The sequence below is a fragment of the Arachis hypogaea genome, chromosome 13 (assembly GCF_003086295.3).
Source record: "Arachis hypogaea cultivar Tifrunner chromosome 13, arahy.Tifrunner.gnm2.J5K5, whole genome shotgun sequence".
NCBI classification, from domain to species: Eukaryota; Viridiplantae; Streptophyta; class Magnoliopsida; order Fabales; family Fabaceae; genus Arachis; species Arachis hypogaea.
This window is the reverse complement of record NC_092048.1, coordinates 132598358-132620330: the sequence shown is the minus strand read 5'-3', so window position 1 is coordinate 132620330 and position 21973 is coordinate 132598358. Positions and strand designations below refer to the sequence as shown.

At 32.8% G+C, this 21973-nt stretch overlaps 1 long non-coding RNA gene and 1 pseudogene across 1 annotated transcript; both read left to right on the top strand.

Moving 5' to 3' along the window:
• Positions 1 to 1752: 1752 nt before the first annotated feature.
• On the top strand, positions 1753 to 2898 carry LOC112736048 (uncharacterized). The gene is made up of 2 exons (XR_003168706.3): positions 1753 to 2445; positions 2732 to 2898. It is a non-coding gene; the product is annotated as an uncharacterized lncRNA (long non-coding RNA).
• Positions 2899 to 16240: 13342 nt separating this feature from the next.
• LOC112733671 (pyridoxal kinase-like) lies at positions 16241 to 21665 on the top strand (annotated as a pseudogene).
• Positions 21666 to 21973: the final 308 nt, after the last annotated feature.

The window sequence follows — 21973 nt, the reverse complement described above, 5'->3', positions numbered from 1 at the left end:
TTATAAAAGTTAACATAATAGATGGTTATAAATCGAAATGATAAATAAGATTAAAAGTTGCGATAATAATCCTTGCTGATAATTAACTACGGTCGGCTGAAGAGAAGGTGGAAGGAGAAGAAAAAAATGAGAAAGGAGAACAAGGAAATATAATAATGGCGATGAGACAATGACGACAAGTATGTGTTTAGAGAATAATAGTAAGAGAAAGAATAGTGTTTAATATAGTAAGGGGATATAATAAAAATATAAATTAATCATTTTGAAAAAATAATGAAATTAAAGAAAAATTAAAAAATAAAAAATAAAATTAAAAAGAAAAATAAAATATTTTTTAACAATTGGAATTAGGCATGAAGATAAAGAGTCTTTTAAATATAAATTTTTATCTCAGCCTCAAATTAAATACTATTAAAAAGAAATAATTAAATTTAATAACGTTTATAAATAGTTAATTTGTAAATAATATTTTTAAATTTTTATTTTGATTTTGTTACACATAATTTTTAATTGAATAATGCTGAAGTATTTATATAATTAATTTTATGGTTGATAAATCTGACGGTTTTTCAAGACTCGAGAAGTTATCGATAATGAGATGTATGATGAATTATGAATGATTTTGTCCAGATACACAATTTTTATACTCTCCTATTTTGATTATTAATTATTCTCATAGTTTGATATTTAAAAATGAAAAAAATAAGCATTCTGATTTCTTCTATTATTCACTATTTATAAAAAAATGAAGGCCTCTTCATATTCAGATTCATATTTTGACCTAACACTTAAAAAAGATGAAGACAAATATGAATATCTATAACATTTAAATAAAAATTATCTTTTATAAATAACTAACATATATTTTAGTTTATATATACTATTTTAGAATTAGGATAATGTTATTATTATTATTTTTTAAATTATATTTTTTCTGATGATATAAATACCTCTCTATTGTGAGTTTTTATAATTTAATATTTTTAAAAAAATTTATAGTAATTTTAATTTTAATAAAATATAATATAAATAAAGTTACGTCAATATTAAAATAAAAAAATATTTATCTAATAAATTTGAAGAATGAATAATATGTTAACAAAAAATAAAATTAATTTCTTAAAAATAATAAAAAGTGGCTGAACAGGCATGATAGTATCTGTTGAGCTGCTAGTATATATAATACTTTTTGAAAACATTACTTTTAGTCATCGTAAGAGTAATAAAATAAATTGATAATTAAGCTAAATAAAAAAGTAAAATTATGATCAAATTTGTTTTGATACATTTAAGGATCATTCGGATTCGGATTGAATATTAAAAGATTCACTACTATTCTTAAATCCAAAAAAAAATTGATATTTTACGACAAATATATCTCTTTAACTAGCTTAGATGATTTAGGGTACTTTTTTAATTTAGTTAAACATCTTAGTCGTTAGTTGGATTATGAATTATGATTAGTTATGATTTTGACATGCTTTGTAAAATGTTTTACATTAACGTTAATATTAATTTGTGAACATTATTTAAATACTAAATCAGCTAAATTTAAAAGATGATCAAAATGATGATGGAACTAATAATTCTTCTCAAAAAAATGAAAATCAAAGTAAAGACTATTAGAATTTATCTCTAAATTTGTCAGATGAATACCCAAAATTTGAAATTATTCTATGGACGTAATTTATGGAATGTTACTCTTATTTTATCAAATTAATATACCATTACACTACGCTAAAAGCGGCAAATGGTGGCGACCATATACCAGCGGTCTTCGGAAATGCCGCTAAAATACTAGATTGTAATTGTTTTGGTGATGATTTGAGATAGGACTGCTAAATCAAACAATTTGGCTGTGGTTCAAGGACAAAACGCCGCACACACAAAATCTCCAATTTCCAATTGGAATTAAAAAGGGAAACCGCTCCCTCAGTGATTCAAGAAAAAGTGAAAAACACAAAACCTCCACATTCGCGGTTTCTGTCCCTGTCCCTGTCCCTTTCACGGTTGCGGGCGTGGTCGCGGTAGTCGGAGTCAGCAGAGGGTTTGGAATCGGCTGCGGAATCAGAGGAAGGTCGATTAGGAGAAAGGATTTGCTCTTGGCAATGCTTCTATTTGGCGATTTTCTCCTGGCGACGCTTCTATTTGGCAATTTTCTCCTAGTGGCGCTGGAGTGCTAATTGCTCGCGATGGGTTTTGGTAAGGAAGACGGGCTTGGATAGTGTGGCAGAGTTGGTGGCGACGGCCGGGGAGTAAGATGACGTCATCGATTGAGGATTTCATGGCAGTTGGCTATGCTCCTATGAAGTAACAGAAAAAGAGGAAAAGGGATCGCTTGGTTAATTGCAGGTGGGGACAAGAGAACACACCACAAGACAAGAGTAGCTCAACACCAAGGATCAAAGCAAACAATTTGGCTGTGAACTTTTCTTTAAATTACCTGTAAGTTTTTCTTTAAATAACAATGACCATTCAATTTTTTCTTCATTTATGCAAATTATTCATCTTTCTCCTTCTTATTGTACAGATATCCAAAAGAAAAAAACATCTAACAGCGTCATTTTTTAAGCCACTAGTATTGCATATTGAATTAATTCTAACTATTTGGTATTGTTTTGAAAGCTCAAAATGTTGAGGTCTGAACTTTTCTGCATTTTGTGGTATATGTTGTTGTGCTGTGCTTCTGCGTAGTTGTAATTGCTAATATGTTGTATTTATGGCTATCCAGGCTCATCAGGAGATTGTGAAGAAACTAGTCAGTTGGATTGAGAATTATATCTATCATGGAAGTTGATTTATGGCACAAAATATACTTGAATTTTTTTAATGATATTATTTTTGCTGGTCACATGCAATATATTATTTTAATATTAATCTTAAGAAGATATTTGTTTGATTGTTACAATGGGATTAGTATAGGATTGACTAATTTTATGTCTATTTTCGTGTTGATTATTTTTAGGAATTGAGATTTATTTTTTTTTTAAGTGTTAGTGGAAGCATATAATTCAAATTTTAATTTTAAATATTTGAGTATTCTATATTATTATTTAAGTAATATTGGGTCAATTGGTTCAATTAATAACCCAATGATTGAACTAATAATTTAGTAATATGATCAGTTTGATTATCAGTTCGGTTATGACAACTATTACAAAGTATATTACATCTTGATTTTGGTATCTACAAACTATATTACTTTTTTTTGTCCACTTTTGTTTTTGGTACTTACAAAATATATATATTTTTTATCTATGGTATTTCCTAGTCTGACAAGTCAATAATTAATTTGTCACGGATTTGAGTTCTATTTAAGGCAATGTTTTAAAAATTGGACTGGACCGTCTAGTCGGACCAGTTCAACCGGGAACCAGCATGAAAAACAGTCTGATCCTCTTCTTAAAACTGCCATCCTCTAAACCGCTGAGAAACTGGCCGGTTGGACCGGATCGAAAACCGACCAGTTCTTTAGAAACGCTGTCGTTTTCATTGTTTTTGTTTTTGTTTTTAACAAAAAAAAGCCCCACCCCCAGTCCCCCATGCGAGTCACCCGGTAACCCCCTCCCCCCCCCCCAAACACCAAACACCCCTCCTTCGAAATGCACACTCAAGCCCTAAGGTTCCAAACCTAAAACCCAGCTTTGTCAATGGAACCGTCGTCGCCGTCCGTGGTTGTCGACGTCTTCGCGGCCTCCTCTTTCCCTTGTCCCAAATCCATACGGCTCTCTTTGTCTGCTCAGATGTGCTTCTTGTAACACCCTACCACACAAAGCTTTACGTTTAAGTCGTAAAACGGAGGTGGTGTGGTATTACGACCTCTAAAATAAAATGAGTACATATAGTAGCAGAAGAATTATAATATGCTAGGAGCCTTGAAGAATAGAGGAAATAAAAATCTCAAAATAAAATCGCAACGCTCAAGGAACGAGATAACTTGCGTGCTAAGAAAACTATAACTACTAAACATAAGATGACAGAAGTAGGAGTAGAGTACCAAAGATACACAATAACAAGCTCCTAACTCAGCCTGCGAAGTCAAAACTGGCCGGAGAATATTTACACATATACACACATATCCAAAACCCAAAAGTACATATACACAATTTTGCCTCTCCATAAACCTCTAAGAGGATCCAAAAAGAATAAGTTATGCGGAGAGAAAACTAAGTACATATATATACATCACTGTACAGCAAAACTATCCAGTAACCACTCCGCTTCAAGAGCCCAGATGCCTAACGAGATGCCTCTCGACCTGCATCTGAAAAACAACAACATAGTATGGAATGAGAACCGGAGGTTCTCAGTATGGTAAAAGTGTCACACACATAATATATAAGGTCCTGGGAATGCCAGAGGCAATCCTAGAAACATTCAAATTATAGAGCTTAAAATATTAAACAGGAGCCATAAAAGGTGGTTTTCTAAGCATATTTAAATCTAACTTAACTTAACCTTAAATCTAAGTCCCATACTTCCATCCCTCTATACCTCCAACTCCATCATGCATTTTCACAGACAAATAGACAGGTAAAGGCAAGCACAAGAAAGTTACAAATACTACAGGTAACAAATACACATTTAACATGGTGAGTACATATAGGCACACCCAATTAAAGCACAAGCAAGTAATTCAAGTAATGTGCATATGATGCATGCCTGTCCTATGGCTGATGAGGCTTATCTGTCAGTTATCCAGCCAACCCGACAAGTCTGAATTGAACTTAGACTGTCCCCTGACGTGTATCCCCAAGAGTCTATGCATAGCTTTTTCTCAAACAATCAATATTGCTCAATGGGGGTAACATTTCCAGGAATTTATATATTGCCCGATCACACTTACATCGTAGGGTCAATAAAGTATCGAGTTTTCTACCTGGTACACGTTGTGGTAAGCCACGACACTTTATCCAGGAAATCTCGTATCTCAGATTATTCAAATTCATAAACCATATAAATAATTCAATTATAATTCATCAACATCCACATCATTCTCAATCGCATCTCATTCATCATCATACATCAATCATATTCAATCCTTACCTTTCATTATCACACCTCTCATTCTGTCCATCAATAGTTCCAATTCAAAACATAACTCATCCTTTTCTAAATGAATCAAACTTAAAACATGCTCATTTTCTTAATAACTCAAAATCAAACCATATAACCTTTGAATCTAAATCTTTTTAAATAATCATCTAAATAAAATCTCTAATTTTTATAAAATTTCGACAGTACCTCCTCTAAAACTCGGACTTTGCCACCCTTTTCGGGTCCAAACATGCATTCTTTTCAATTCAACATACCCTTTCTCATCATCATAACAATCACGACAATAAATATACCTCAAATCAACAATTATACTCATACAATATTCAAATTTGACAACCAAAATCCAACTAAGAATCATAGTTCACAAATCTTAGGCTTTTAACACAAAATACTTCATTATTACAACAACCTCCACAATAGTTATACCTCAAATCAATAATTTACCAAATCACCAGTTAATCAACAAGCACCAAACCAACCATGTTCATCAACAGGATACTAAGTATTAAATATACACATGCAATCCAACTTATCCTATGGTCATCTAGCCTAAGTTTTCACAGAACATTATATATTAAATGCAAGAAACCTAAACCATACCTTAATCGATTTCCAAGTATTATTCCAAGATATTTTTTCCTAAAGAACACAGCCCTCAAAATCTCAACTAATCAGCTTCCTCCAAGTTCCAGTATTCACAATTTCAAACTCCAATTATTTATTTTCAACCTAATACATATTCATAACACATAGATATCCAATTTAATGCTCAAAGCTCAAATTTAATAAAATTAAAATAGAATTATCATATCTTCACCTTACCCAAGCTTCACATAAGCAAGAGTGAACATTTTTTTCAAGCTAATTGGATCCTAAAACATCAGAAATAAAAGAAATTCAACTTCCTATTCAATAGTTCAAGAATTGGGGGAAGAGGAGGCTGAGGGTGAAATAACAAGTTACCTATGAAATTTTTCTGGTAAAAACGTAGAGCTCGACACGGTGAACGTGTGGCCGCAAACGGTGCGGCAATCGGAGCTTGGACGGAGAAGTTACAGGAGTTGAAAATTTGCCGTAAGGTTACGGGGTGTTTCGCTCTTCTTCTCCCTGGGAAGCTTTCAGCTTCGTGTTGCTGAAATGAGGGAGAAGGCAATGCTGGGTTCATTTAATAAGTTGGTCCGGTTGGACCGACAGCCCAGTTTGGGCCCAGTTCAACCGGTTCGGCCCATGCGGTCTAATCTTGGACTGTTTTCTTCGAAATTAGTGTCAAAATTCTTGTTTCGATGAGCTCTATTCCAATTTGATATAATATTCACATTTCTAATCTTCTTTATTAAAAACTAATTTATTGACTAATTATCTACTAATTTATCGGGGTTTTTACACTTCCGCGGCCGTTTGTTTGCCGTTCACGTTCGCCTCTTCGTTTAGCCATCGTCTTCCTTCGCGTTCTTCGCCATTCACGTTCGATCGGCGTTCATCGTTTGCATTCGCTCGCCGTTCACCGTTCGAGTTCGCATTCGTGTTCGTCTGGAAGCCACGTTGCTCTGCTTCAAACTCTGCGACTAACCCGCGCGTTCCACCTAGCCGTCGAACTGCCCTCTTTTGTCGCCGCCGTGAGTTCCCTAAACCTGCCACCAATACTCTACTTCAAACTCTGCAACTTCTGATTTCTATTACAATAAGTAACTATTTGATTTGGTAGTGGTTTGGATTTTTTTCCATAGATTATACAATTGTTATATTCTCTTCTCTATCACATTGATATTAACTTTTGAATTCTCTTATTCCATTTTAATTTTACCGCACCCCACATGTTTGATGAAATGCTTTAACTATATTTCTGGTTGGTATAATTTTAGCTTTTAGAAACTTAGTAAGTTGATTGCATGTGAAATTAAGAATAATTGAATCTTAGTAATTGGAAAGTTTAGGTGCACAAATAGCATCTTTGCAGAAAACATATTAGCATGATGATTCCACTTGCATTAGTGTTCTTCTGGTAAATTTTAACTGCTATTATGAACTTGTTAATTTGCTAATTGTTCTTCTGTTGTTCTTCTACTATCTTTAATTTTTTTGTTTTTGTTGTGATTTTCTGTTCTTGGTTTAAGCTGTGATTGAAGGTTCTTTGTTTTGGGTATTCTTCACTTTCCTGTAAGCTTAGCTTTTAATTCTTTGAGCATACACGTATCAAATTATTGTTTTCAGCAATGGTGATTTTTAGATATTTTTTTTGGGTTGCTTTGTTTTAAATGTTCCTATTGCTGTTGTTGTGTTTTTGCTGTGATTTAAATGTTCTTTTGATTCTTTTTTTCCAAATGCCCAGTTAGTGCTTGGTTGATTGGTTTTGCTCACTGATTGTATTTGATGATAAATTTTAAATTGATAACTCTTACTGCTTTACTGTCTGTTTTTGTAGTTAAATTTTATTAAAGTTTCTTGAATTTGCACTGCCTAAGTTACTGATGATTCACTGTTCCTTCATTGTTTTTTTTGTTGTTAATCATTGTGATGAGCTTTGTTAAAATTGGGTTGAAAATCATTAATCTTTCTTCATTTTTCACTGTTCTAACTTCTGTTCTTATTAAAAAATTTATAATTGGTGATCTTTTGATTTATTATATGCTTTATGTTTTCATTGTTCTGTTCTTATGAAAAAAAATTTTGCAATTAGTGATTGTATGATTCATGTTATTGTTCTGTTATATAAAAAAAAAGGAAAAACTACCAAAAGTACCCATGAAGTTTACGAACGCTGACAAAAGTACCCATAAACTAAGGAAATTAACGTTGTACCCATGAAAGATGGGTTCCGTATGACAAAAGTATCCAAATCCTAATTTTTTGTTAATTTTTTAATAAAATTCCTAAACTACCCCACCCTAACCCCATTCTACCGTCACTCCCTCTCTTCTCTTCTTCCTCTCTCCTCATTTATCCCTCAAAAACCCTTACAGAGTCACAGAAACTCTCCTCCTACCTCCTCATTGCCGTCCGCCACCCACCTACTCCATTACCGCCAATCTCTTCCCCTCTCACTGCTTCTCCCTCTCACTAATAAGGTGACTACAACACCTTCATTGCACACCTGTGACCCAACCTGAGGAGAATGCTGCCGTGGCGCGCATGTTGTAGCCGAGGAGAACATCGTCGTGGCGCGTCTGACCCAGCCAAGGAGAACACCGTCGTCGCACACCTGAGAAGAGAGAGGGGTCGTGGTACTCTTGCATGCAGAAAGCGGGTTCGGTAAAGAGAAATTAGAGAAGAAAGGGAGGCGGCACTGTGGATGGAGGTTCTGCCATTGACGATGTTACAGTCGGCCGGTGAAGAAAATGGTATTTCTTTTTTTAAAAATATTTTTATTTTATTTTTCTTCTTTTCAGAAGTTGATTTAGTTACTACTAAAATGATACTATTTTTTTTTAAAATCTGCTTCTATTTTTTATGAAGGCTGAGATTGATTTACAGAAGATCCAGTTGATGGCTACTTCTACTTCTGATTTTTGCTTAAATAAATTTTAAATTGGATGAATGGATTTGTTGATTTTTTTATGGTTGATGGCTTTTTCTATTTCTAGTTTTGCTAAAGTGAATTGAAATTGGATGAATGGATTTGAAAATTTTTATGTTTTGAGTATTTTTTGGCGTTTGATTAATTTGGTTTGGGTATGGATTATAAACTTATGAGTGAATCGATTGAGGTCCGATCCTCTACCACCACCACCACCACCATTGATTTCGGTCTGGTTTGTTGTAGGAGTAGTTTTGGATTCCATGGCAAGAGTTGGTGCAAATTGAGTTATGAAAGGTTCAAAAAGTGAGTTGAGGTTGAGTGTAGGGTAGTTTAGGAATTTTATTAAAAAATCAACAAAAAATTAAGATTTGGATACCTTTTGTCATACGGAACCCATCTTTCATGGGTACAGCGTTAATTTCCTTAGTTTATGGATACTTTTGTCAGCGTTCGTAAACTTTATGGGTACTTTTGGTAGTTTTTCCTAAAAAAAATTATGTTTTCATTGTTTTGTTCATTCTTTGGTTGCACTGTCCCTGTTCTTGATCTCCGCTGACTTGCTAGCTACCTCTCCTTCGTGTTGGATTCTTTTTATCTCAGGCTTTGTTGGATTCTGTTTGTTTGAGGCTCTGTTGTGTTTTTGTTTCAGGCTCTGCTGTGTATTTGTTGTGCAAAACTATTATTTTTTGTTTTACTTTTTGACTCAGCTACATTAAGACAATATTCTCTATCTTTAACTTGTGCTTTGTAATTCAATCCAGCTATTTTTAATGAAAGTATAATTATGTTAATTGTCAACAAATTTGCAGCAAGTTTTTGCATATTTTGATGATTAATTACATTTAGTTGGTGCTATTTTATGTAGGGTTTTAAATTTGAAAGATATTTAGGATTTTTATTTATAATTTATTTATTATTTTATTATGGAACAATTTTTTCGGTTGAACCACGATTAGACCGGTTAGACCAATAAACTAGTAAATTAGTGACTAGAGTAGTTTGATGATCGGTCCGATTTTTAGAACCTTGATTTAAGGTACTGTTAGTCAATAAGTTGCTGCATGTATAAGGTAAAATTTAAACTTTTGATATTTATTTAAACGGACGAGTGAGACAAATTATATTACTTATTAGATAAACACAGTGCAATATTTTTTTTTTGTTGGGTAAATAAAAGGGACTGAAGCCAAAATATTGAAGTAACCAAAATTTATAAATGGCCTACATATTTTGTGTGTTTGAATTGAGTTATTTTTAGTACTTATGGGTGATCTAATTCATTAATTCATTGAGGGTATATTAGATCCAGAAAATTCATATAAGGATATAATTTATTTTAGAGAAAAGGACAAATAGGTTCCTAACCTTTTGTTCTGCGGACATTTTTATCCCTGACCATTGAAAAATACTTTTAAGTCCCTGACTTTTACAAAACTTGGACGGATCAGTCCCTCCGTCCAAATGCCTCCGTCAGGAACTGATCCGTCCAAATGCCTCCGTCAGGGACTGATCCGTCCAAATTTTGTGAAGGTCAGAGACTTAAAAGTATTTTTCAATGATTAGAAACAAAAATGTCCGCAGAACAAAAGGTCAAGGACCTATTTGTCCTTTTCTCTTTATTTTATCTTTAATACTCTTATTCTACCACAAAACTTTGCAATTGTCAAAGATATCTCACAAAAAAGACGCAACATCTTGGTTTAGTGGTTAACTGGTTATTTTCTATATTTTGTAATGAATGTTTTCAAATTCAAAACTTGACTAATACTAAAAAATGGAAAGAACTCTTAATACTGTATATGAGAGTAGTATTTTATAAATAAAAAGACCCCACATAAATGTATCATTGCTCTTGTAATCTATGCTCCACAATGATGGATAACCTTATGTAGCACAGAGAGATTATATTAATTAGATCGGATTAATTTTTACTGTACTTTGCAATTTAATTCATCTCTTTTCTTGAGATTTTTGGGCCAAAAATAATCAATATAAATAAAAATTTGAAATTTAAAATTAACAAAAGCAGTATATATTTGAATAACCAAAAATATATTTGACATAACTTCAACCATAATGAAATAATATAACTATTTAAATTTTAAAATAATAAATATTTCAATAAATGTATTGGTTTTAAAAGTTAATTAAACAAAAAATTATATTTTACTTATTTTCTTTTTCCTCCCACTTCGTTAGGCATACATAGATATAATGACATATTTTGTGTTATAATGATATGCTCGCATAGTATTATATAAAATTTTTTGAAATATAGATAGGTAAATAAAACATAATAAAGATAAATATTTCGAATAAAAAAACTAGTTTCTCCTTTTTTCCGGGATGAAGAGAAAAATATAACACTATTTCTCGTTTGCTATTCTCTCTTAAACGTCCAAGAAGAAAACACCTTTTATTTATTTATTTCATTGGCAAGTCCAACAAGAAAGGTTCAAAATATTGTTAACTTATTTATGTTCTTGATTCAAGTCAACGAATGGTTTTGTTGAGTTATTCCCCGTAATCTGATCCAAAGGCCAAAAATGGAGCAATGAAATTTGGCTGTGTACGCATCATGCATGAAGTAAGCATGTCTGCGGCCACACCGCACCACACGACACCAGTGGCATTTTCGTACTTTCACCAACAACTTATCGTAATAATGAATTCCAATCCTCAGAATTACCAAAATCTCAATTTAAAATAGGGATCAGAGTAAAAAACAAATAGGTCTTGACCTTTTAAAATGAGGATATTTTTGTCCTTTAAGATTGAAAAAATACATTTCGATCCCTTACATTTTAAAACAGCCGATAATTATACCCCTTTGTCCATTTTGGGCAAAAAACGGCAACGGAGCCAGCTGACATGGAGGGGTAGAGAATGACGTGTCCGTTACACTTGCTGAAGTGGATTGTGACAAATTATTAGTGGACAAATTCGTCCTTAAGGCCAAAACGACGCCGTTCTTCCGATGAATTCAATATTTTGACACTCTTCTTCTCTGCCGCGTTCAACTGCCGCCATTATCACCCTTCTTAAGGCCTGCAAGACCATTTATCACCTCTACCAAGTCTATGCCTCCATCATCAACGAGGTCTAGAGCAAGATCACCTCATCACCTCCCGCTTCATTTTCTTTTCCGCCTCCTTTGCCACCACTGCTTTATATTACACCTCCGTTTTCGACCACGTCCTTGGCCCTTCCCCTTTTCTCTGGAACTCCCTCATCGGATCCCACACCAAAGGAAGTTACTTTTTTGATTCCCTCTCTGCTTTTATTCGCATGAAGGCACATGGGTCTCTTCCTGATAGGTACACTTACTCTTCTGTGATTAAGGCCTGTTCAAGCATGTGTAGATCCTGCGAAGGAAAATTGTTCCATGGCTCGGCGTTGAAGTGTGGGGGTTGAAGGTGATATGTTTGTTGGAACCTGTTTGGTTGACATGTATGGAAAATGTGGAAAGATTGGTGACGCTCGCAAGGTGTTTGATGGAATGTCTGAGAAGAATGTAGTTTTATAGACAGCTATGGTGGTTGGCTATGTGAAGGTTGGGGATATGGTGGAGGCAAAGAGGCTGTTTGATGAAATGCCTCATAGGAATGTGGCATCATGGAATGCGATCATATGGGATTTTGTGAAGGTGGGGGATTTGGGCAATGCTAGAATAGTGCTTGATGCTATGCTGGAAAAGAGTGTTGCTTCTTTCACGATCATGATTGATGGCTATGCAAAGGCTGGTGACATGACTACCTCAAGGTTCTTGTTTGACCAAGCTCCGGAAAAGGATATTGGTTAGCTTGATGTCGGCTTCTTCTCAGTTGGTTGTCTTATATGTATGTGCCATGTTCGGATATACCACTTCAACCAGACTAAGAAGGTTATGGCAAATTAACAATTTGTGTATTTAGTGGTCCCAGTTTAGTGTGTTTGTATGTATATTTCAAGGTCAATTTCAAGCATCTAGATTATGCTTTTGATATATCGAATGATCTCCAACATTTGTGCTCCCAGAAAATAGTGACTTAATTCTTGGAATGCAATTTTTTATGATATTGTACAGGTGATACATACACGTATAAGGTTGTTGTTTCTCTCGAAAAAGCCTTGCAGGTATTACTGTATGTGTTAGGATTAGGATTAGTTTAAAACTCTCAAATTTAGGCCTTCATTTTAGTGCTAGTATTTATATATATAGTCTTACATAAATATGGTTAGGGAAGAAATGTTCTGTTCCTGCATTGCAGGAATTTGAGCATGTGTATGGTGACATTGTGAGTGGGGTCATAGATGTTAATGAATTAGGGTTCTTGGTTAAGCATATGGAAGGTATGGTGAGGAAGATGGATAGGTATGTTAGTAATACTAAGAATTTGTATAGTGAAATGGAGGTTTTGAATCAATAGGAGCAAGCTATGAACAAGTTTCAGAATAATCAAAATAAGGAGAGTAGGAGGGTCATTGAGCAGAAACTCACATGGCAGAGGCAAGATGTTAGGCATCAAAGACTAATTTGTCCATTAAAAATTTGTTCTCTATCCACATCAGCAACTAAAATGGACACCTAACACTCTATCCTTCCAAGTCAGCATGTTCCGTTGCCGTTTTGAAGCCTAACTCGACGGAAGGATCTAATTGTCACGCGTTTTAAAACGTGAGGGATCGAAATGTATTTTCCAATATTGAGGGACGAAAATTAAATGTCCTCATTTTAAAACGTCAGGGACCTATTTATCGTTTACTCTAGGGATTAAAATCTTTTAGATAAGTAGTCAGCAATTATAGATAAATTTTTTAATCCATTATTAAAAAAGAATAAAATAAGATGAATGAATGAATATAATAAGGGTTACATTAGTGTAAAGATTTATTTCATACAGATTTTATATAAATATTTTTTTGTGGTTAAAACTAATGACATGTGTCTTTTTTTTCTTTTATTAGAGAGGGCTCCAATATAAATGCAAAGACTGTAATTATAATATGGTACAACTATTTGCAGATTGTTAAATATTAATTAGTAACTCCGTTTGAAAATGGTTAAAGCAATTAAAAATTGTTAAAATTTATTACACTTCTTTTTTCTTATACAACAAAACCATGGCTTTTTCGGTTCGAATTATTAACTCAACTTTATTTTCTTTCTTCTTTTCTTAATGTAATATACTAATAGATTAAATAAATTATAATTATATATGACGGTAAAATAATACATATTTAACCATTTAAACAATAATAACACATTTTTTGATTTTTTATTTACGTCTTTATTCACAACTTTTTAAATGATAATTATAAAAAAATAATATTCGTATGATATATAAAAAATTGTTAAATATTTATTTATAAGTATATATTTAAAAAAATAATTATAACGTGTATTGTTAATTTGTTATAAACATTTTAACATTTTATTAGTTTGCTTTCTTTTCATTCTTACATGGAAATAATTAAACATGTTAAACAAAATTAAGATATTATTACATTTATGTTTAATTTTTAGTAATTAACGGAAACTATTCTAACATGATATATAACTTAGTCAAAGTATATGAATTATATTTTTTCTCCATTAAAATTATATTGTCTTTACTGATGAAAGATAATTTTAATTTTACTTCAAATAATTTTTTAAATTTATATATCTAACAATTAAATTCTTAATACAAGATTTCAAACAACTTAATAAAATTAGATAGCCCAATTTTTACAGTTTAATTTAAATAAAATTTTCAGCCATAAAATATATTTTTTATATGCAACAAAATTATATATCATTTGTTACGCGATGATGTCAAATATAATTCATTTGTTATTAGCAGTGACGAAGATTTTCATCTATTATCGCTGTCAGTTTTTCGAGGTGAGGATTCCGAAATTGTTGGCGAAGTTTGTTGATGTGGCATCTAGTTCTGGAGGTTTGAATAGGAATCTCCACTTCAAAGGATATTCAGCTTGCTCTAATGTCATGCCTGTTGGATCCTCGTCAACAGTGCCAGTAATTGCACCTGAGACAGATTTAGTAGTTTCACCGTCTTTTGCAATTAATTTGAATCGCAATTGTGATGCAGTAGTTGGTGAGACTGGACCGTTGGAGGAGGTTGCTTTCACAACGCCTAGTTCTCCTGCGATGGTTCCGGTTTTTGGAGAGGTTGGAGTACCTGATGGGGTTGAGGATGCGTTGCATGATGATGATGATGATGTGGAGCCCGCAACGATAGCTGATGATAGCGACGATGAGACACCATGGACGACTCCAGCTGTGTGTGGGGGAGCATTTAGTTCAGGTATTAATCAGTACCCTCCGCACTTCTTTTCTCTGGACTTGGATGCCATGGCACCTTAGGAGGATCTCAGTGTACCTGTTGGCTTTGGGGCAAGAGACACGCAAAATACAGGAGGTGTATCTGAATTTCAGGTCGGTCAATTTCAAGATAAAGAGGAAGTCGTGTTCAGCGTGAAGACCTATAGCATTCGCCGTGGTATTGAGTACAAGGTATTGAAATTGGATCATCGCAAGTACTATAGCAATTGCAAGGAGTTCGGGGGCGGGTGCGCATGGTTCATCCAGGTTAGTCTCCACCAGTGCAAAGGTAGTTGGAAGGTAAAATGGTACAATGATCCTCATACTTGTCTAGCCACGATCTCTAGTGACCACAGAAAATTTGATTATGAGCTCATTTTTATACATCTCAGTGCTCTGTAAATCAAATTAAGTGTCTTCGAATTATTCCTATAATAACAAACACAATAAATCGAAGCACAAGTTTCGATTTACCATAAGGTACGTGCATGGATAAATTGAATTAAAATAATTCGACTTACGTTCATTTACAAATCGAACCCATAGTTGATTCGATTTTCATTCAAGAATATTTTACACCTAATTTGAATCCAATGAATTCGATTTATTACGTGTTTCATTAAATCGAATTGACTCAATTCGATTTATATAGAAATATGCTTTGAGACTTTGACGTTACATTTTCTAGTTTGGGAGGTTCAAATAATATTGATTGCCATTTGATTTATTAAAGTAATTTGTCCAATTTATTTAAAACAAAATTATTTAAAAAATTAAGAATATTATTTTTGCATGCTAATTACTTGTTACAATTAAAATAAATTCAGCTAATATTAAATTAGTATTATTTTTGTCAATTATTCTTTTTAAGTTGTTCGAATAAATTTAATTAAAAATAATGTCTTAACTGTTATTTTTAAAAAAATTATTCTTAATTTATATCTAAAATTAATTTATTTTATATATAGTATAAACAATGTGCTGTAATAATTTTTATTTAATACTATACTAGAAAGAACTTTAACATAAGTAATCTTTTAATTTCCAAAAATTCCATTTTTACTATTCTGTAACCAAAATAATAGTCTCTAACAATACTGTAATAATTACAGAGTTTATGTTCTCTTTCTTACATTATTATAATATTATTACATCACTCAAGTCATGTGTTGTATAGTGTACGAACAAAAAAGCATATCTTTAAATCTGTATTATTTGATTATCTGTACACTATAATTTACCATATAATAATAGAATGCAGAAAGTGACTCGGGGTCATTTACATCAGCATCGAGCTCTTTTTCGATGTTGTTGCAGTCTCTGCTAATCAACTCATCACCACTCAGATTCTCCCCTAAAACTCACATTTTCCGGTTAAATCAAATTTTCTTTCGTTATGTACTTACATTCTTGCAGTCACTCTTTAATTTTCATATCCTGCAATCGATTTCGCTCTCTTGTGAATTTAATTTAATATTCTGTTATTTCAATTTTTACGGGCGAGAAGAAACCCGAGAACTTCATAGATGGCGCCTCCAATCCTTTCACTAGTTCTTCCCTCGGAGACTGGTCGAGTTCTCAGCATTCAATCTCACACCGTTCAGGTACTTTTCATTTCTTCGGTTTTTCCTTTTCATTTTGGATTTCGCTTCATCATGTTACTTATTCAGTGATAATAATTCGTCAAATGCGCTCTTAGCTTGTTAGCAGTAGCAAGATACTATGATGTTTAGGCGCTATTAGTTTCTTGGTGATCAAATTCAAATCAAATATGCTTTGGTCAATGATTGGACACATAGTGAATGATTAAAAGAATTTTAACCCTATTGGCACTCAAATTCTAGCTCCACCAAGTTTGGTGTTGCCAATAGAATAATTCTGAATGTTGTTGTTTGTTACATGCATAGAGATGGCTGAGTATCTAGCTAGCTTGACATCATGGTCATTTTTTGTGTTATTCTTCTCAGGGGTATGTTGGTAATAAATCAGCTGTCTTTCCATTGCAACTATTGGGCTATGATGTGGATCCAATTAACTCTGTGCAGTTCTCTAATCATACAGACAAGCTGCTTCTATTTTTCCATTCAGTCTCTCGGGCTCTGAAGCCTATCATACATAATAGGATGCGATGTTGTGTCTGTCGTTCTGAATAAGTTTCAGGAATGGTATTGGTATCCTCGTTAAAATTTAAGGCGAAGTTTTTTGTTAAATGGATTTGAGGACTGTAATGCAGGATACCCTACTTTTAAGGGTCAGGTTTTGAATGGACAACAACTCTGGGAACTAATAGAAGGTCTTGAAGGAAATGATTTGTTGTACTATACTCATTTATTAACAGGTGAGTCATGTAGAGTTTTGTAACCGCACTAGTTGTTATTCTATTTGTGCTGTATTTTTGTGCGGCAATGTGTTTTTCTCACAGCTTATTTATCAGCCATTTGTTGTGGGTTTTTTTGTTCCCTATTTTCCTTACTTCTATCTAATGTAATTTCTATATTTTCAGGTTATATCGGTTCAGTCTCTTTTTTAGACACTGTATTAGAAGTTGTCAGCAAGCTTCGCTCAGTAAACCCTAAACTTATATATGGTGAGGCTTTTAGTGATGTGTTCACTCACCAACAAAACTTTACAAGATAGGATAAGTTGTCCTATATTGGCCTTATAAAATGTTTTGATATGATCTTTTATCATTTTCATGTTTATTTTAGCATGTGACCATCTTATAGTGGTCTAGCTTTTATGAATATTTAGATATTAATTGAAGTAAAGAATGGAGGACATAACTCATGTCCTCAGAGGAAAAGTGAGAAACAGAAAAGGAAATTTACGTACTGTTGTAGCTAAAAGGGACTTTGCTTTTTCTCTGTTAGTGTCAACTACAATTTGTGCCGAACTGCCCCAACGTTACTGGAATGTTTTATTGCAATTTTCACTCGTTAGTGGTATGTTAAGACTGGGAAATACGACTTAATTTTTCTATTTTGGTATTGGACTGGAATCTCTTTTTTTTTCTCCATTTCCTGATGATGGGTTATATTTGAAGCTTGTGTAATCTGAGTTGACTTGAATTATTTAAACAAATTTGTATATCTTCAGTTAATTAAAGAATTTGTGTTTCATTGTCAGTTTGTGATCTAGTGATGGGTGACGAAGGAAAACTTTATGTTCCTCAAGAGCTAATATCAGTCTATCGTGAAAGGGTAAGACTATTTAATAAAGATGTTTCTGCAGGTGTTCATGTGCAAATAATATATACAATGCATCAAGTTTAAAGAATATAAATCTTTTAGCTCAGTTACCAATAATTGAAAACTATATTTTAATGCACTGGTACTGGTTCCTAGTTATGAAACGATTCAAGCAAAATTCCTTTTCATGTTACCTTTCATATTTTTTAATTTCAAAACTACATATCTGAATAACACATTTTGGCAGGTTGTTCCAGTAACTTCAATGTTAACTCCTAACCAATTTGAAGCAGAACTACTAACAGGATTCAGGTAATTATCCTACAATTAAGGTTGCATGAAGCCTTTTGTTCCCCTTTTGTTATATAGTTTTCTTTCCTTTGGTTTGTTTGTTTCAATGTCTACCACTTTATAGGCGGTATAAGATTAGTTCTCTTTTTGTTTTTAAAGTATGAAACTTCTTAATCAATTTTTGTCTGTGGAAGTAGATTAATTTTTTTAAGATCAGGATCAGGATATGAACATACATTGAAATTTTGCATTCAGCACTCTATTTATAGTGTGGTGTACAGCAACAATTTTGATTTACTTGCAATAGTCTCTAACGAAGGTTCCATTTTCACTTCTTTATTATTATTATTATCCTGGTAGTATTAGTTTGGGAGGGAGAGGGGAGTCCACCTTATTATTTTTTATTCTTATTATTATTATGCACTGATACATGTACCCATCTGTTGCGTTGTAATTTTTCTCAGAATTAAATGGGTTTAAACTTTAGAACCAAGTTTGTTACACACATTGTCCTTTTTATTAGATGTTTTCTAGTGATTAAAATTTGAAAGATTAGTTTCAATAGCTGAAGGCATTATGAATTTTGTTACTATTATGCTTCTTCTTTGTCACAATTGATGCTATCAGATTTTTACTTATTTATTCTGTTTGTGTATCTATACGAATATGTCAGTTTTACCTGTATATTTATTCATTGTACTTATTGTAGGATTCAATCTGAAAATGATGGGCGGAAAGCTTGTAATTTTCTTCATGAGGCTGGACCATCAAAGGTTTACCTTTATATTTGTACATGGAAAAACTCCTATTTAGACAAGTGAAATATTCACTACTGTTGCAACTATGCATATTTCATTATTTATTGATTTGGATAGTCCTTTGGGTAGAACTGGAACCACATAACTTCGGCATCTCTTCCACCCTCAATATTTTACTGAATGGTAAAACATGGATTACACATTACAGATAATTCTCATCTGCTTTCAGGATTGTTAGCTCAAACCATCTATACTCGATTGCATTTCGCTTTTGACTAAAATTTAAATTGGATTGTTATCTCCCTCCTTTATTTTATTTAATTTCCATGCATTATCAATATTAAAACATTTTAATTTTACACATACATTCAATCATATATTGCCACGTTAATAAACGTAATTATCTTTCACACTAGTAGTTAAATCTTCTCAATGAAAATGATTTGATGATACTGAAAAAAATTTACAATGTCAATGCATTAAAATTAAATTTAAGTAGTAATGATGATATGATGATGATGATTATTTCTTTAATTGTCATATTTCTTTGTTAAAGTAAAAATGATTTAGGTCTCTTGCTCCAATGAAAATTGTGGCTTTTGTTTCTAAAAAAATAAAATTTTGCAACATCATTTGAGAGGTTAGATATTGTGTCAGCCTAATGTGGTGCACCTCTATTTTTATAGGCAACCTGCATTTACTCTCACAGACACAGTTCAAAGTTTGAGGCTTATTGTTCTTAAGTTATAGATATTCTTTTAGAAGTGTTCTCTTTTTCACCGTTTTTTTTTTAATTCCGAGAAATAGTATATGCCTAGTGTTACAAATCATGATGAACTTGCCAATTGTTCTGAAAACTGCAATTTAAGTTCACTCTCAAACATTTAGCTAATATATATGACCCTGCAGGTTGTAATAACAAGTATAAATATAGACGGGAATCTTCTTCTCGTTGGCAGCCATGCAAAGGAAAAGGTGGACTAGATTTCACTTGAATGTAATTTGACCCAAATTTTCTATTTCTGGTTTCACTTTCAGATATGAGTAATATTGCGAATCAAGTTTTCTTAATTTTCATTTTGACCTTTCATAATATGGTTGCTTGTCTAAATGCATTTTTCTGTAGAACTACTTTAGTTTTAAATACTGGTTTCATTTCTGTATACTGCATATTTTTCAGTGACCGCTGAACTAGTTTTATTTGTTTGTGACAGGGAAAGCCTCCCAAACAATTTAAGATTGTGATTCCAAAAATACCAGCTTACTTTACGGTATAGTTCAGTTTTTGATAAGTTTGATTGTTATGTATGTATGAATGTTAAAGCTTTTGTGAAGCCAAACTTGGATTGAGTTCAGCTTATATTAATCAATGTTTTGCCTTTCTTATGTGATTATCGAAGTATCTCTCTATTTCTCTAAATATGACTGAAATCCAGAGACCTGTTCGTCATGTACATCCCCACATAAACACCATGTTATCGCTTTGCAACTAGCTACCACATTAGTGGATTTCATTTTTCATTAATTCATTCACTTCCCATTTAATTGTTTATCCATTTGACCAGGTGCTCTTTCGACAGTAAAGCATTTATCAAATCCAATTCTGCTTTCAGACTTTCAGTAACCAAAATTTCAATTATGTTTTTTGCTTATAGGGAACGGGAGATCTCATGACTGCACTTCTTCTTGTTTGGAGTAATGTAATGCCTTTGCTTAGGAGTTATGGTTATAGTTATAGAGCCTTCCAATTATACCCTTGACCATAATAGTAACGAGCTGTATGTCTATGCATTGCAGAAATACCCTGACAACCTTGAGATTGCTGCAGAACTTGCAGTATCAAGCTTGCAGGTATTCATTTTCTTCACATGTTACTTTAAGCTTAATCTTTTCTTCCTCCTCTGATGATAGTGTGCAAATACTGATGGAGTGATGGAAGTTCTTTTAGCATTTGACTTCTTTGACCAATTTATTGCCGTCTAGTCAATTGAGGATATCAATTTTCAGATTTTCAAACTTTTGACTTTCATGATGATTGATGAAGCCATCAACTTTTGAACAATGACAATTGATGATAAGGAAAAGTATAGGGGCCAGTAATTTTATTAAATTCTAGCCAGCATGTAACCAGCAAAAGAAAAGTGAGTAATCCCATACCATTGGATGAAATCTCACACCATTAAAAACATCATTGATGACTACTTGATGGCTACAAATCACAAAAGTTGCTGGCTCCCTAACACTCCTCTTGATGATAATTGATAAATGATGTAAGTATTGCCCATGTTTGCAGGCTCTTTTGCAAAGGACACTCTGACTACAAAAGTGTAGGTCATGATCCCCGGTCAACCAGTCTAGAGATCAGATTAATTCAAAGCCAGGATGATATTCGCAACCCAGAAATCAAATTTAAAGCTGAAATATACAGCTAATTGCTTATATGATTTCAGCATTTATGTGCTCACAATATTTAAACTTTTATGAAAGGATATTGTTAGAAGTTACATTACAAGCAATTAGGTAGACAAGTTGCTTCATTTTTCACATATTCTTCATCAAATATAGAAGTACGAGTAATTGAAAGCTAAATTTACCATTTAACACTATTTACACAACTAAGATTGTGTTTCTATCTACCAACTGCATCCCAATGTTATGTTGAATTTTAAGAAAATAAAAGAAATGTAATCTATCAAATAGCTCTGCGATGGAATCGTGAAATTATTTTGCAGGTTATATAAGGATTCTTTTGAAAATATTGAACCTTAAAACTATAATGGACCTTAAGAATTGAATATTTTTTCTTAAATTGATTGAACCTTATGCTTCTTCAAATGCAGCGAGATGTGGAAAA